General features: G+C 39.2%; 1 pseudogene; it reads right to left on the reverse strand.

Annotated features, from left to right (window-relative positions):
- Positions 1 to 691: 691 nt before the first annotated feature.
- Positions 692 to 1,686, reverse strand: LOC149167301 (pentatricopeptide repeat-containing protein At1g02370, mitochondrial-like; annotated as a pseudogene).
- Between the last annotated feature and the right edge of the window lie 15,436 nt (positions 1,687 to 17,122).

A 17,122-nucleotide genomic window follows, 5' to 3' on the forward strand; every position in this document is an offset into this window, starting at 1 on the left:
TGACCCAACTAGTTGATAGGAAGAAAACCTGCAGTGTTGGAGTTCAAGTTTCACAGCATCAACTCGACTGCTTGCTTTCTTGCTTTTTGAAAACACAAGGTACCTTCTGTCTTCCTTCCCTCAATTCTTATGTGCTTCCTATTCTGCTTTTTTTAGTCCTTTGTTGTGGGTGGTAGCATTGCAATTGTAAGTCGATTGTTTTCCTTCACATCACATATGTTTTTGTCACATTGATCTCATATGCAAAATGCCTTCTGAGCTCGCTTTCAATGTCGATATTTCAGTTGCTCTGTTTTGATATTAGGTTCTTCTTGGTAGTTTTTGACATGGGGCTAATATCTACCACGATATAGTGGAGACAAGCAGATAGAGTTCACCATGTTGGATTAAAATTTCACAATTCCGTTACACAACAACTTCGACATTTTTTTTTGTGTGTTTCACTGTGATTATGGTACATTTAAGCCGATGTTAAAGTGGCCTTCTTTTACACATACTTCTAGAAAAAAAATGAGGCTTAGACACTGAAGGCTTTGCAAACCATTTGTTTTACTTGCAACCTCTCTTTCACGCATAAATATTTCAGTAGAACCCAAAACTTTTGAAGAATAATTGCCTTGTCTGCAATGCTTGTTAGTTTCTCCAAGTAATGGTCCATATGCCTGCAATTATTTGAAAAGCCCAACTCTTCTTAAGATTCATTCGTTTGTTTGAGAAGGGTGTCTATTTCTTCATCATGATTGACATTATCTTCTATCATAAGTTCTGATATTCTGGAAGGAACTTTATCAACACGAATATATGTGTGAATCAAAGAGTTGTAAATTTCTGTGCTCACAAATTTCACCCCTCTCAGAGTCTTCAAAAATTCCTCTGCACTTTTACCATCACCTTGCTTCTCAAAATGTCTTAAAATTTCAAGCACATTTTCAGAATTTCGCTGCCAATGATTTTGTCCAACTGACAGAGATCTTGTCATTGGCTCCATAGCTTTGTGAACTTGTTCACTCTGTATATAGGCCTCAACAAGGCTTTCCCAGGTAATGGCATTTGGTTTGCCCCCATTCTTCATAATATGTTGAAAGAAGACTTCTGCTTTTTGCAAATACCCTTGTCTGGTATAAGCACCAAGGAGGACATTGGATACTCTGATATCATCAAATGATTTCACAGATAACCATTTTTTAACAAAAGCCTTAACTCCCTCAAGATCCCCCATCCTTACCAATGAAGAAACCAAGCATATATAACTTCTGTTTATTGACATAGGAAATGGGACAATTCATAAGATTGCCAAATTCTGTATACTTCATCTTTATTCCCAAGGCTACTATACAAACTAATTAGGTGATCATAAGCAACTCTATACTTTCGTTTTGTCTTAACCTTCACTTCTATCATTTTCTTCTCTAATGTTTTCAACGTAGATTTTGCTTTGTTAAGGGCTTGGGCCTTTATATAAATGCTTTCTACAATGTTGTAAATATTCTAATCTAGATCTATATTATCATCAAGCTCCAGTTCAATCAACACCCCTTGTACTCGATCCATGTGTGACAAAGCCACATAACTTTTCATCCAAATGCTATAAGAATATGCATCTAGTGAGATGCATTTTTTCTTCATTCCTTGGATCACTAGAGGCACCTTTTCAAATTTTTCCATGTTCATGTAAAGTGTCATCATTTGATTTTAAGGAAGTGGATTGTTACTGATCTTGTCCTTCTCATTCTCATTCTCAAACTTAACCCTATGTTCTTTTTCAACTAATGCTCCATACTAATGCAATATGTTTTAAACCATTGATACATGGATTTGTTTCTTGTTGCCTTGCTGGTGCAAATGGAGATAACTCCTTTACTCATGCTTGATACTTTGTTGTTATTTCACATTCTCACCTCAGATTTTAGTGATTCAAAAACATTTTTCTTTTCGGTGATAGTTGCTACAACCAGCATGATGTACCATACCTCTTTATTACTTTCTTATGCTATATTGAAACAAAAATTGATTCTGTTCACGTTTTGTTTCAAATCTTTCCCTAATGAAATTTGCATTTTGTTTATCCAGACCATTGCTTTTATACATTCATATGCATACTGTTCAAACCTTCTACAATAATGACATTGAACATTGCATTTGTCATACCTCTAAGAAAAGCTCACAAGTGACTTGCCACTATGTCTTCCTCTTCCACGTGATTCTAAAAGGCTAATTTGTCCTCCTTCATGGCTGATGTTGAATCTTCACTTGCACTACATTTAGCGACACCTCCATTGTTGTATGATAGCCTTTACTTCTGACTGAAACTTGAGATCTAAAGGCTTGCTTAAAAGAAGTAGAAATGGATCCTTTCAACCTTTGTTCATGGATTTTCAAGGAACCCACAAGGTCATCAAGAGAGATTTCAGTTACCCTTTGATAGTTCAACCTTTGTTCATGGATTTGCAAGGAACCCACAAACTCATCAAAATAGATTTGAGTTATCCCTTGATTCCTCTGTTGTTGTGGAAGGAAGACTACTTCCCAATACTTTCTCTCTGATTCATTGAAGATAAGCACTATCTACGTTGCCTTTTATTTGATTAACCAAAGAAATTATTCACAGACTTAGATTTTTCACTTGTAAATTTTCCTTATCTTTTCTTATAGATTGCAACTTGATAAGTTTTGCTTCCTACTGCCTCAGTATACATTTTGCAAAGCCTCTAAATCTTGTTTTCATTTTGTAAAGTTCCATTATTATCCGAGAACCATCATTTTCATAATTAAAATGCTTTGTTGTTCTTCTCAACAACAAGAAAACGTAGACCATGCTCTTATATCATAATCATACTCCATGAACTGCCTTCTCGAACGCAAAGACTTGATTCCCATGGTGCTTCATCCACAGTTTTTCTTCACCATTTAAAACAAGTAATCCTCAATCTATTGGTTTTGAATCTTCTTGTGCAAGCTCTTTCTCTCCATGGTTTACCAGAATGAAAAAACATGCTTATGCCATTTTTACAAAATGCCAGAGTGACAAATTTTATTAGTATGTTCAGTCAAAGGCAATCTTCTTACCATTTGATTCTTATATAACAAATTCAACATTCTAAAGTTCAAGTGACCATGTTTTAAGCCTCCACAAACTAAAGCGGCCTATTGTGTCATTGTTGAAAGGAAATGAGAATTCTATTTTTAGAAATATTGTTGCTTTTGTCGTTTTTTCATACTGTAATTTGACTATTACTTCTATTTTATAGATATTAACGTATTCTCATTCTCAAACTTAACCCTGTGTTCTGTTTTCAACTAATGCTCCATACTAATGCGGTATGTTTTAAACCATTGATCCAGGGATTTGTTTCTTATCGCCTTGCTGGTGCAAATGGAGATAACTCCTTTACTTAGGCTTGCTACTTTGTTGTTATTTCACATTCTCACCTCAGAATTTTATGATTCATTTTTTCCCCTTCTCGATGATAGTTTATACAACCAACATTAAGTACCGTACCCCTTTATTACTTTCTTATGCTATATTGCAGCAAAAATAAATTCTGTTCACTTTTTGTTTCAAACCTTTCTTTAATGAACTTTGTATTTTGTTTACCCATCCTATTTTTTTCCTACATTTATATGCATATAGTTCAAACCTTCTACAATAATGACATTGGACATTGCATTTGTCATAACTCTAAGAAAAGCTCCCAAGTGACTTGCCACCATGTCTTCTTCTTCCATGTGATTCTAAAAGGCTAATTTGTCCTCCTTCATGGCTAATCTTGAATCTTCACTTTCACTACATTTAGTGACACCTCCACTACTAAATGATATGCCTTTACTTCTGACTAAAACTTGATATCTAAAGGCTTACTTAAAAGAAGTAGCAATGTATCTCTTCAACCTTTGTTCATGGATTTGCAAGGAACCCACAAGGTCACCAAGAGAGATTTGATTATCCTTTTATAGTTCAAACTTTTTTCATGGATTTGCAAGGAACCCACAAACTCATCAAAATAGATTTGAGTTATCCCTTTATTCCTTTGTTGTTGTGGAAGGATGACTACTTCCCAACACTTTCTCTCTGATTCATTGAAGTTAAGCATTGTCTACGTTGCCTTTTATTTGATTAACCAGAGAATTCATTCACATACTTAGATTCTTTCATTTGTAAATTTTCCTTATCTTTTCTTATAGGTTGCAACTTGACAAGTTTTACTTCCTACTGCCTCGACATACATTTTGCAATGCCTCTAAAGCTTGTTTGCATTTTGTAAAGTTCCATTGTTATACGTGGAACCATCATTTTCATAATTAAAATGCCTTGATGTTCTTCTCAACAACAACCAAAACTTCGACCACGCTCTGATATCATAATCATGCTCTGTGAAACTGCCTTCTCGAACACGAAGACTAGATTCCCATGGTGCTTCCTCCACAAGTTTTGCTTCACCATTTAAAACAAGTAATCCTTAATCTATTGGTTCTGAATCTTCGTGTGCCTTTTGTTGTCCATACCAGGTCATGCATCCTCTGCTCGACCTCTCTGACATCTGCAACAATTTCTCTGACATTTACAATACCTCAAAAAAATGTTGCTTACTGATATGGTTGTGCATTGCAAGTTAAAGTAAACCACCAGATTATACATCCTCGATTACCATCAAATTTGGCATCATATTTTGAAATTTGGATTATGTGTTCGTATATGTAAATGACAGGAAACTTTTGATGCATCTAGGTTGGTAAATGCAACTTCTTAGCTAGCTCATCGGTCACTCTACTATTTAAAAAGGTCCTCACATCTTGCTGTTAGCTTGACAGTTAGCACATTTTGTTGGACAAGGAATCCTTATGTCCCCCCTTGCATACAACTGAGCCCTCTTCATATTGTTCTTTTATAACTTCAATTCTTTTAGAGGAACAATTTGTTGCTACTCTGCAAATGATTCATGGTATTTTACAAAATTTTCAATTAGAGGCATTACTTGGCCAAACTGGTTTAGTCATTTTCCTTGTCATATTTAAATACCACTTACCTAACACAAATATGTTTTTACCTAGCAGGATATCTTGTGTTGTTCCCTACCGAGAGGTACAAATCTTTGGTTTTTGCTCTTTATTGCATTGTTTTTTTACATGTTGATAGGTATACATATACACTTTTCCTATCCTTAGGAAATTAGTTTAACATTGCTTTTCCCCTATTGTGGAAGCTTTTCCTTTATGGTTGTTATCTCTTATTATGTTACACTATATATGTTTGCTATCTAATTGATGTTACATGTTGTCTGAAAACACATCTTATTCCCTTATTTGTACCCTCTTTTTTCCTTCTCACATTTTTTTCGCATAATGCCACATGCTCTTTTATTTTTAATATAGTCGGAAATTTGCTCTGGAATAAAATGAACTAGCCTATATTTTTTTTAGTACTATTAATTGCCTGCATCCATAGATCCAGATCATCATAAAAGTTGCAAGGTCGCTTGAATAGGGTGAAAAATTGTAATTGGCATAAGTCCAGAAAGTCACTTTGCTTTACACACAAAGACCATAATCAAAACAATGCTTCCTACTTTCCCTTGCTACTACCAAAGCTCTTTGTTTGAACAAGCTCTCAATGATTGCTAGGTATCTCATTCAAATTGCCTAGCCATTCCTCTCTTCCTTCCAAAATTATCCTTCAAACAACAAATAACAAATTCATGTTGGGTGTTGTTTTCTTCTTGCTTTGCTTTCTTACCCATCAAACATTTAACTTTGCCACATGCAAATTGCACAAAAAATATGGACAATATCCTAGCTATCTATTCTTTTCTTGTAGCATACTTGTTCTTGCCTATTTTTTCTTCCCCCTCATGCTTTTTTATCTTCCATACTTTTCCCTTGAATTTCTATTGTTGCTTTATCTCTTTTAAGATAAACTCTTTAACCTTTTCCTTTCTTTTTACTACACAAATTATTCTTCACTTTTGTACACTTACAATTGATATTCGCTTGCATCACCTTTCTTTCAACAAAAAATTCATATCACGATGGAGTGAACCTTGACTAACAATGTACTTTCATTGTTATTCGTCGGCTCTACCGAGATGCAACCAATCCTCCAAGTTGTTGCTATTGAAGAAATCTGGCTTGCTAGGACATCAACCCCTCGCTACCATGTCTCTCTTTCTAATGGTGTTCACAACCATGCGGTCTTGCTTCCTTCTTCACATGATGCCCTTGCAAAAAATGGAGACTTGCAAAGAAGCTCTATTGTGCTCTTACAAAAATGCTCATGCACATATGCACATCATACTATGTATGTTGCGCACCAGAAGTCCCACCCAATCCTCCCTACCTTTCCTCTCCTTTTAGGTCCTCTTTAGAATCTATTTGCTTTTATAGTGTTTTACTTCCCCTCTACGCTCACATATGCTCTTTCTTGCATGTCACTTTCTATCCTCGAACTTGAAATAATCCACCTTGTGGCAACTCTGGTTAGTGAGCCAACCCCTCTTATTCTCTCTGTTGAACAAATGCTCCATGCGACCTCATCCTCATCCACTGGCTCTTCCTTTTCATGAACCACCCCCCCCCCATTGAAAGCAAATCTATTGACTTCACAAATTTTCCCGTTTAAGGCACTTACCCCAACACGTAAATTTTGGTCCACCTAAGGTAGAGTTCTCTAAAAAACACCCCTTTGGGAATACACCAATGGACGCAGCTCTGGGAAATCCTTTGGGTTTGACCTCGTTGACTGTGACAATGATGAAACCCATGTATCTGCATTCAATGAATTAGCGGACTCGCTCCATGCTCTCATCCAGCTTAGCCAAATCTACACAATTTCAAATGGCTCCATAAAGGTCCTGAACCCTACATACAACCATCTTAAATGCCCATTCGAAATCCTCCTCTTCTCCACATCAAATATATCTCAAATTTTCAATGTCGATCAAGAAATACCTTCCCATACCTTTCATTTTGTGCTGATAATTTCACTCAACTTTACGACTCTCGACTCATTTGTTGATGTTATCGGTGTTGTTAGCTCGACCGCTCCTCCCTCTATCGTTTGCAAACGTGATGGCTCTAAAACTCCTAGACAAACTATTTCCCTGCATGACATGTCTGGTACCAACATCGATGTCACCTTGTGGGGCAAACACTCTCTGATATCTGCATGGCATGTACCATCCCAGTCCTTGCAATCAGAGGGGGCTGACTTGTCTAGTTCAATGGGAAAATTATCAAAACTATCTCGACGACTTGCCTTCTTATAGATCTAGATATCTATGAAACATGCCAACTAAAGCAATGGTTTCAAGAAGAAGGCGCCAAATCTTCCTCACTGTCACTTAGCTGGAAATACATAGGCACGCCCACAGGCCCATGCAAAAAAAAACAATTCTGACACTGTTTCAATGCCCCCCAGCGAAACGTTTGCATGGGTTGCCCTCCATGCTACTATTTTAACAATTAACTTGGAAGAATTCTACTTCCTTGCATGCCCCCTTTTCATTGATGGGATTCAATGCATGAAAAAAGTTGTATAGCAAGCTAACAACACATGGAATTGTTCAAAATGTGAAGGCTCCTTCCTCAAATGTGACTACCGCTATGTGCTCCGGCTTGAATTGCACGACCACACTGGCCACCTCGAAAATGTGGTTGCTTTTGACAATGCAACACATGGCCTTTTGGGCATATCTGCAAAGGACCTTTGCCTCCTTTCAAGCGAGCCAGAAGTTGTCAGAGAAATATCCAATGGGGTCATAGCATGTCGATTCCTCTTCACGCTAGTTGTCAAAACATACACTTTCAATGACATTGAATGCCTCCGCCCAACCCTATGCACTTTGAATAACTCCCCTACGCCTTCGCGTTCACTCTCCTCCTGCAAGACCTTCAACCCACTCCCCCCTAAAAAAAAGGGTTTCTCGTTGCCTATAAACATTCCTTTCTCCCCTCTCCCTCGCTATTCCCCATCTCTTGCTCTATACATCCTTTCCCTTTAACAATCCCCCTCGCCCCCCTGTCCCCCTTCTCCATTGATGCCCATCCTTCACCTTGTAAACAATTTCCATATTATGCCCCTCCCTTTCGCTATTGCCAACATCTTTCCCACCCTTCACTCTCATTAATCCCTTAATCCCCACTTGCCCTTTTGCACCTTGTTGAACCCTCTAGTCTGCAATTCGATCTCTACTTTTTTTCTAAACCTCATCTTTGGAAATGCTTCCTCCTTTTGTATTAATTTATCGTAACTATATGCACCCTCTCTCAAGTGTACTAGTTCTCGTGAACAAATGGACAAACACTTTTTTTTGTTTTGTTTGTTTGTTTTTGTTTTTGTTTTGTGTTGTTTTTTGTTTTTGTTTTTGTTTTTGTTTTGCTTTTTGTGTTTTTGTGTTTTGTCTGTGTGTGTATGTGTGTGTGTGTGTGTTTTTTAATGGGCATTCAATCACTTTCTTTTCACGATGCTTGTTCATTGTTTAAGCTTCTTTGCAACACACACAAATTATTTGAATGCACATATGAATATGATATGCTATATATGAAAAACAGTACACACCTAATGCTTCTAAATATGGTCAAATGCACAAATGGGCTTCCTTTAGTCTAGACCAAATATGCATCATGTGGTTGTGTTTACAATTACTAATAAGTATTTGAACATCCCAGCATGGAATACTTTACTTCGAACAAGCCCAACAACCAAAAAAAAAATATCATTCTCTCTCGTCTTCATATTTTTCTTGTTTGAAACAACTATGGAAACCACCCCAGCAAATAGTGCAAAGAAGGAGCAATGACGACGCCACTACACACTTAACAAGGATATAATAAATGCTTGTCGTCGTCTTCTCGAAAATAGTCATCAATCCAACCTTCCCTCTGAAACCAACCCAAATCAAACTCCTCTTCCTTCCCAAGTTCGTCTCCCTCCACTAGAATCCACCCAAAGTCTTTTGATTTCCCTTCCATGTCCACTTGCTTCCCAATCAATTCCAACTGATGCCCTTTCGTCACCTCCCACTGTCCATGTGTAGTGATCCCCCAATGTGGATTCCTCTTCAACTCCTTCGCAATTCCACAACAACCATCCCCGTCATGCACATCGTTGCTTTCATGAATTAATTGATGCACTTAGCCCCATACAAGTCTACTCCACTTGTCATGAAGCTTACCCATCCATGAAAACAAACAAAAAAATTTGCCAACGTTGTTTGTTCCCGTTGTGCCTCTAAACAAACTATCTATTGAAAATAGCAACAAGAAGTGCTAAAAATAGAATTGCTAAAATAGCACTGCTATAAATAGAATTTCGGGATACCTTCCTATTTTAGTCAATCCCTAAATTAAAATAGTGAAGTAAAATTCGAATTTGATCTTAGTAGCAGTTTGTAAATTAATTAATTAATTCATCTTGAGTTAATTAGTTAAGGAAAATCAAACTTGAAGTCTATGTGGGGACATGCAACAATTTCTCCATTAATTGAGGAATTTATCCATCAGTTAAAGAGATAAGGATGAGTTGTAATATTAAGCTGTAATTAGTTGACTTAGTTAAATGAGTCAAGTCCAGTTGGATTAATTCAAACAATTTGTTGAATTAATGTAAGTTCAGTTAGTTAATGCTTGCATGCATGTAACTACTGCACTTCAAATAACTGAGTATTCTCTCATAAATAACTCATGCATGTCAGTTCAGTTAGAGACCCAGTTGAGATCAGATGGAGGGGCAATGTACTATCAGTTGCTAGAATATTCCATTGTGAATATTCTTTGCATGTAGAGGGAATTATTTCCTTGAGGATTGCGCAGTTAGATCAGAGGTTACAGTGAGTGTGATGAGGCCAATTCACACATGTGACATCATTGGACGCCAAGAAAAATTGTGTAAGGAAATAGGAGGCTTGGAGGGCTTGAGGAGGACATATACTATGTTTATTCAGTCTGTGAGTTGTATTCTTTGATTGCAGAGAGAGCAGGATAGCTTGAGAGCTAATTCTTTTTGTAACTTGAACAAGATTTCCACTTGTATGATAATATAGAGTTGGGGTTTTAGGCTAAGGCTTTCCCCGTGATATTTCTCTATGTTATGTGCGATTGATTTCTCCATTCTCAGTTATATGTGTTCTCTTGATCTTGCTCAATTTGATTAAGCTTCTGCAAAGTGTTGTAGAAGTAGATCTTGTATTGTGTTTTAGTATATTGCATAATATGTTGATCTACAGTGGGAATTTCTACATGGTATCAGAGCAAATGTGATAAAGGTGAAGAACAGTATACAAGAAGGAGAAGTTCGAAGTTTGGTTCCTGAATATAGAAATCGAGTTCTTATCACATCTCTATTTCACCTATGGCGTTCAGTGGTTTAAGAATCGAGTATACCCTTGATGGTAGCTCAAATTATATAGCCTGGAAGGATCGCATGGGGGCAATGTTAGAGGATAACGGTCTAAAGGAATTCATTGTTCAAGAAGTCCCCAAGCCGACTGATGCTACTCAACTGGTGGAATGGAAGAAATGCGTGGCTAGAGCAAGGAGAATCCTCCTGGAGGGAGTTCGAGATCACATTGTCTCGAGCCTCCATGGGAAGGAGACACCATTTTCGATGTGGAAAACATTGAAATATTTATATCAGAACAACAACGATCAGAGGAAGCTGGTGTTGAAAGAAAAGCTTCGTAAGATCAAGTGTGAAAAGGGCGACACGATCTCTACATATCTGAAAAAGCTCACAACCTGCAGGGATGAGATTGGAAGTGTAGGGATCACGACTGCTGATGATGACATGGTGAGTCTTGCACTCGTCGGTCTTCCTAAGAGCTGGCATAGCTGCCAAGACTCGGTTAATGGAAGAGAAAAACTACCAAATTAGGAACGATTTTGGTCGGATCTGATGCAGGAGGAAATAAGAAGAAGCACCAGAGATGGATCCTCATCGAAGCAAGATGATGAGGAAAATCTAGCCTTAGCGAGTAAGGCGAGGAAAGGGAAAGGGAAGGCGTCCCATCCCAAATCTGGTTCTTCCCATGGTCGGAAGAAGATTGGCAAATCGAAAGTGCGATGCTTTCATTGTCATGAAGTGGGCCATTATGCTATGAATTGTCCATAGAAGAAATCCAAGAAGGGTTCCTCAAAGGGATCTGATGGTGAGGCACTGGACTCAGAGTTTGAGCTGGATTTCTTGCTTATCGCATGCATGGTTTCATCCATGGTGGGATGTGTGTGGTACCTGGATAGTGGATCTTCATTCCACATGTCAGGTGACAAGAATCTTTTCAGTACCTTGGAGGAGAAGGATCTCCAGATGTGGATCGATATCGGCGACGATGGAAAGTACCGTGTTTCAGGTGAAGGTGCGGTTGTGTTTCAGAGGGAGCATGGAGCTCCCCTCACCCTGACTGATGTAAAGTATGTAGCAGGTTTGAAGAAGAATCTTGTGTCTATCGCTATGCTAGAAGATAAAGGCTATGATGTAGTCTTTAGTCAAGGAAAGGTATTCCTGAGGCATATCGGTACTAGACAGACAAAGAGAATAGGGATTCGAGTCAATAATCTCTGCAAGCTGGAGGTAGATGACTGTGCTGCTTTGAGTTCCAAAGTTGAGATGGTGTAGAGCCAAGATGTTGGCGAGCTATGGCATAGAAGACTGGGCCACTTGCACCATGGAGCCCTGAAGATCATGTAGCAGATTTCTACTGGATTAGGCAAGGGAAAACTTGAGCAGACGACTACATGCCAAGGTTGTACCTTGGGTAAGTATGCAAAATATTCGTTTCCAGATCGAGACAGTAGAGTTGGAGCAATTCTGGAGCGAGTTCACTCAGATGTATGTGGACCTTTCTCTACAGCCTCCATCGCTAAACAAAGGTACTATGTTATTTATATTGATGATTTTTCTCGTAGATGTTGGATCTACTTTATGCAAAAGAAGGATCAGACCTTTTTGAGGTTTTGTGAGTTTAAAGCCTTGGCAGAGAAAGAATCTCGAAAGAAAATAAAAGCCTTGTGTAGCAACAATGGTGGAGAGTATGTCTCCCAAAAGTTTAAAGACTTCTGCGCTGCAAAAGGTATTAAACGAGAACTGACGACACCCCATAACCCACAACAAAATGGGGTGGCTGAAAGGAAGAACAAATCGATTGTGGGAGCAGCTCGAGTGATGTTGCATGACCAAAGCCTACCACTACATTTGTGGGCTGAGGCATGCAATACAACAATATACTTGCAGAACAGAAGCCCGCACCATATACTGGGAATGAAGACACCTATGGAGGCCTATTCCGGGAAGTGACTTGATGTAAGTCACTTCCGAATCTTTGGATCATCAGTTTACTGTTATGTGACCAAAGATGCCAGGAAGAAGCTAGACCCAATAGCTGAGTTGGGAGGGGTACACGGATACACCCTACAACTATCGGGTGTACCTTCCTTCCACTTAGAGGACTGTGGTACGTAGGGATCTGAGTTTGATGAGCAAAAAGCCATGTGCTTATCACTTGAGAGGGAGCTAGAGTTGCATGCAGATGAGGAACTTTCAGTTCCTAAGGATGAGGAGCCTCATATTGATGCGGAGCAGCCGCATGCAGAGGATCCAGGAGTGGAGACATCCACTCATGCTGATACTTCCAGAGATGAACATAAATGCTCAAGGGAAGCTGACATGTTGATGCTGGATGCACGAGAGAATGTGGGACAACCATCTTCTCAGTGCAGATAGAGGAGGTCACCCGAGCGGTACACTGGGTACATGGCCCTGGTTGGGGAGTGTGTAGATATTGAACCTTCTTCATTCGAGGAGGCAGTGTAGCAACAAGTCTGGGTTGATGCAATGGTAGAGGAGTACGACTCTATCATTCAGAACAGTGTGTGGGATGTTGTCCCAAGGCCTCAGGGCAAGTCAGTGGTGAGTTCCAGATGGCTTTACAAGGTAAAGCAGGCAGCTGATGGCAGTGTTGAGAAACATAAGGCAAGGTTTATTGCCCGGGGTTTCTCACAAGTCGAGGGGATCGACTACGATGAGACTTTTGCTCCCATAGCAAGGTACTCATTGATTAGATCGATGTTGGCACTATCAGCTCAGATGGGATGGAAGATCCACCAGATGGATGTGAAGACAACATTCCTCAATGGGAAGATTGAGGAGGAGGTGTACATTTAGCAACCAGAGGGTTTCGAGACCTTGGATTGTGATTTGCATGTGTGCAGACTCAAGAGGGCTTTATATGGGCTGAAGCAAGCACCCTATGCTTGGAACACCAGGATCGACAATTATTTCACTGGTTTGGGCTTCACCAAGAGTGAAGCAGATGCGAACCTTTACCACATCATGGTAGAAGGTAAACCATTGATCATTGTTCTTTATGTCGATGATCTGATTTTGACAAGTGATGATCAGCTGATACAATCTTGTCAGGAGGACCTTGCAAGAGAGTTCAAGATGAAGGACATGGGCCTTATGCACTACTTTCTAGGCATGGAGGTGTGTCAAAAAGATGGGGAAGTATTTGTGTCTCAAGGAAAGTATGCCAATGAGATACTCAGGTGCTTTCACATGGAGAAGTGCAAGCCCATGCAGACTCCTCTAGCTGGGAACTGGAGGAAGGAGGATGCTACTTTAGGTGATGTAGTAGCTTCTACTATTTATCAGCAGCTGGTTGGTTCACTTATGTATCTGGTGAACACACGACCCGACTTATGCTTTGCGGTGAACCAACTGAGTCAAGCTATGGTTCAACCTACCAAGCTGTTTTGGAAGGCAACGAAGCATGTGCTGAGATACCTCAGAGGCACATATTAGTTTGGATTATGGTACAAATGGATAGAGGGAGTGAAGCTTTAGGGCTTCACAGATGCAGATTGGGCAGGGAGTCCATCAGATTGAAAGAGCACTTTTGGAGGAATCTTCAACCTTGCTTCAGCTGCAGTTTCCTGGTACAACAGGAAATAGAGATTAGTTGCACTTAGCTCAGCGAGGCTGAATACATGACTGCTAGTCAGGCTGCATGTGAGGCCATTTGGATGCGGAAAATTCTAGTGGGATTGTTTGGTCAGATGATGGATCCTACAATGATCTACTGCGATAACCACAGTTGTATCAAACTCTCTAAGAATCCAATTTTTCATGACAGGTCCAAGCACATAGATATCCGGTATCACCATCTTCGAGACTGTGTGGTCAAGAGGATCATGTTGTTGCTGTATGTTTCGACTGAGGAACAGGATGCAGATATTTTGACTAAGGCATTGTCAAAATGCAAGTTCGAGTTCCACAGAGATAGGATTGGGGTTACTGATAATCCCTTTCTTATTGAGAGGGAGTGTTGAAAATAGCAACAAGAAATGCTAAAAATAGAGTTGCTAAAAATAGCACTGCTATAAATAGCATTTCAGGATACCTTCCTATTTTAGTCAGTGCATAAACTAAAATAGTGAAGTAAAAATCGAATTTGATCTTGGCAGCAGTTTGTAAATTAATTAATTAATTCATCTTGAGTTAAATAGTTAAGGAAAATCAAACTTGAAGTCTATGTGGGGACATGCAACATTTTCTCCATTAATTGTGGAATTTATCCATCAATTAAAGAGATAAGGATGAGTTGTAATTAGTTGAATTAGTTAACTGAGTCAAGTCTAGTTAGATTAATTCAAACAGTTTTTTGAATTAATGTAAGTTCAGTTAGTTAATGCTTGCATGCATGTAACTAATGCACTTCATATAACTGAGTATTCTCTCATAAATAACTCATGCATGTCAGTTCAATCAGAGACCCAGTTGAGATCAGATGGAGGGGCAGTGTACTATCAGTTGCTAGAATATTCCATTGTGAATATTCCTTGCATGTAGAAGGAATTCTTTCCTTGAGGATTGCGTAGTTAGATAAGAGGTTACAGTGAGTGTGATGAGGCCAATTCACACATGTGACATCATTGGACCCCAAGAAAAATTGTGCAAGGAAATAGGAGGCTTGGAGGGCTTGAGGAGGACATATACTATGTTTATTCAGTCTGTGAGCTGTATTGTTTGATTGTAGAGAGAGCAGGATAGCTTGAGAGCTGATTCTTTTTGTAACTTGAACAAGATTTCCACTTGTATGATAATATAGAGTTGGGGTTTTAGGCTGAGGCATTCCCCGTGATATTTCTTCTGTGTTATGTGTGATTGACTTATCCATTCTCAGTTATATGTGTTCTCTTGATCTTTCTCAATTCGATTAAGCTTCTGCAAAGTGTTGTAGAATGTGTTTTAGTATATTGCATAATCTATTGATCTACAGTGGGAATTTCTACACTATCCATTACTTCTCCTCCTCAAACAACATGGACCGAGGCAACCAACCCCATGTCCTTACTTTCCTAACTCAAGTTGAAGAGATTCTCATTGCCCGTGTCAACCCCATTCTTCAAGTAGCACATGCACGTGGAGGGAAATTCAAATATTCTGGCCATACTATTAACTTCCCTTAAGATATAACTAACATTATCACCTCCCTTCCTTGCATGCTCTCATAGATAGACATCCTTGTTGTAAATAAAACCAACAACGCCCACATATCCTATGAATTCTTTGTCAGCAGATCATGTGTTCTCGCTGCTTTCATGTTCAAGTTAGCAAACGACCCATACTACAAAGATGTACAACTTAACCCACTTACGCTTTCCTCTCTGCATGATGCCCCTTTAGATGTTTCTGGTATGTTACGCTGTCTCTCCCCCAACTCCCTTGGACCCCAAGAAGCCCTCTCTGAAAATCTTGAACATGAACTTCTCCACCCAAACTCGTCTGACCTTCAACCATCCTCCTTTGTTGTAACTCTACCAAATTCTCATACGGAAATTGATGAGATACTTACATACACAGAATCCTCCAATTCCACACACACCCATTCACTTCAATGGCCCATCATTGACCTTTCTCCAGTCAACTAATACAACAAATAGGGCCTCTTCTCCATGGCCTTCCCCACCCTCTTCCCCACTGGATCTGCCATTATTAACCAGCCAAGAATTGCAAAAGTTGATATGCAAGAATATGCTTTACATTTAATGCGCTTCCATGACAATTTATTTGGCCAACATCCTAGGTTTCGTTATTACCTATACAACCTTATCATACGACATCGCAGCTAGGCAACTGCTTTTGTCTTCATTAAAAGGGACCTTGAAAATACCTTACCAACAACTGTATTAGACCTTCGCCTCCACCTTCAGCAGCTTCCGCCTTTGATAATTCCAGACTAGATTATGCGCTTCGGCTCATCCTTTTGTGGGAGCCGTTCTTTTTGGACCAGGGCTAGAGGGGAGCTAAGCGACATGATCATTCAACAAGGTAACCCTGCCTTCTTCTTCACACTAAGTGGAGCTGATACCAAATGGCATGACTTTCATATGGCCATTCCTTCCAATCCCCCATCTAATGCACAAGATCAGTCTCGATGGAGAATCCAAAACATTGTTGCAAACCCATATCACGCATCTCAAACATCCATTGCAGAATCACAATATTCTTAGAAGAGGTTATACTAAAAGGATTTCTTGTAAAGGATTTCTAGTGTAGGTATGGCTCTACCATTTCTTACCCTTTTTTTTTTTTTTTTTTTTTTTTTTGTTACTTTTCCTTTTCATGCATACCTCTTACTTTTTTCTCATCTCCGTTACTAAGGTATGAATGGCAACATAGAGGCTTTGCACATGTACATGTGTTTCTATTGTTCGAAGATGCACCTAATATGGATGCCCTCGACTGGACTAAAGTTGTAGACATTCATTCGGCCAAAACATTTTTCGATATCTACATCACCGCTTGGAACCCTTGACCTCTCCAAAACAGGACTTCTGGAATATATCTCTCATTTATACGCGATCCCTGCCTCCTTGTGACAAATGAAATCTTTGCATCAAATGAACTCCAAGACTACAAGGAACTTGTGAACTATGTCCAAAGGTACACAAATTGTCATTCCTCTACATGTCTTCACAAAAAAAATAGCTTTGCTACTTGCTGTTATGGAACCCCTTGGGAATTGTGTGAGACCTCTTCGCTATAATTCGATGGTTCCGGGCGGAAAATGTACAATCCTGCTAGAAATGACAGCAGACTAAATGTTCATAACTCTCATATGCTTGCAATTTG

Source organism: Pinus tabuliformis, chromosome 5_1 (genome assembly GCF_031772625.1).
Source record: "Pinus tabuliformis cultivar Carrire ecotype Pingquan chromosome 5_1, CPIR1, whole genome shotgun sequence".
Classification (NCBI taxonomy): Eukaryota; Viridiplantae; Streptophyta; class Pinopsida; order Pinales; family Pinaceae; genus Pinus; species Pinus tabuliformis.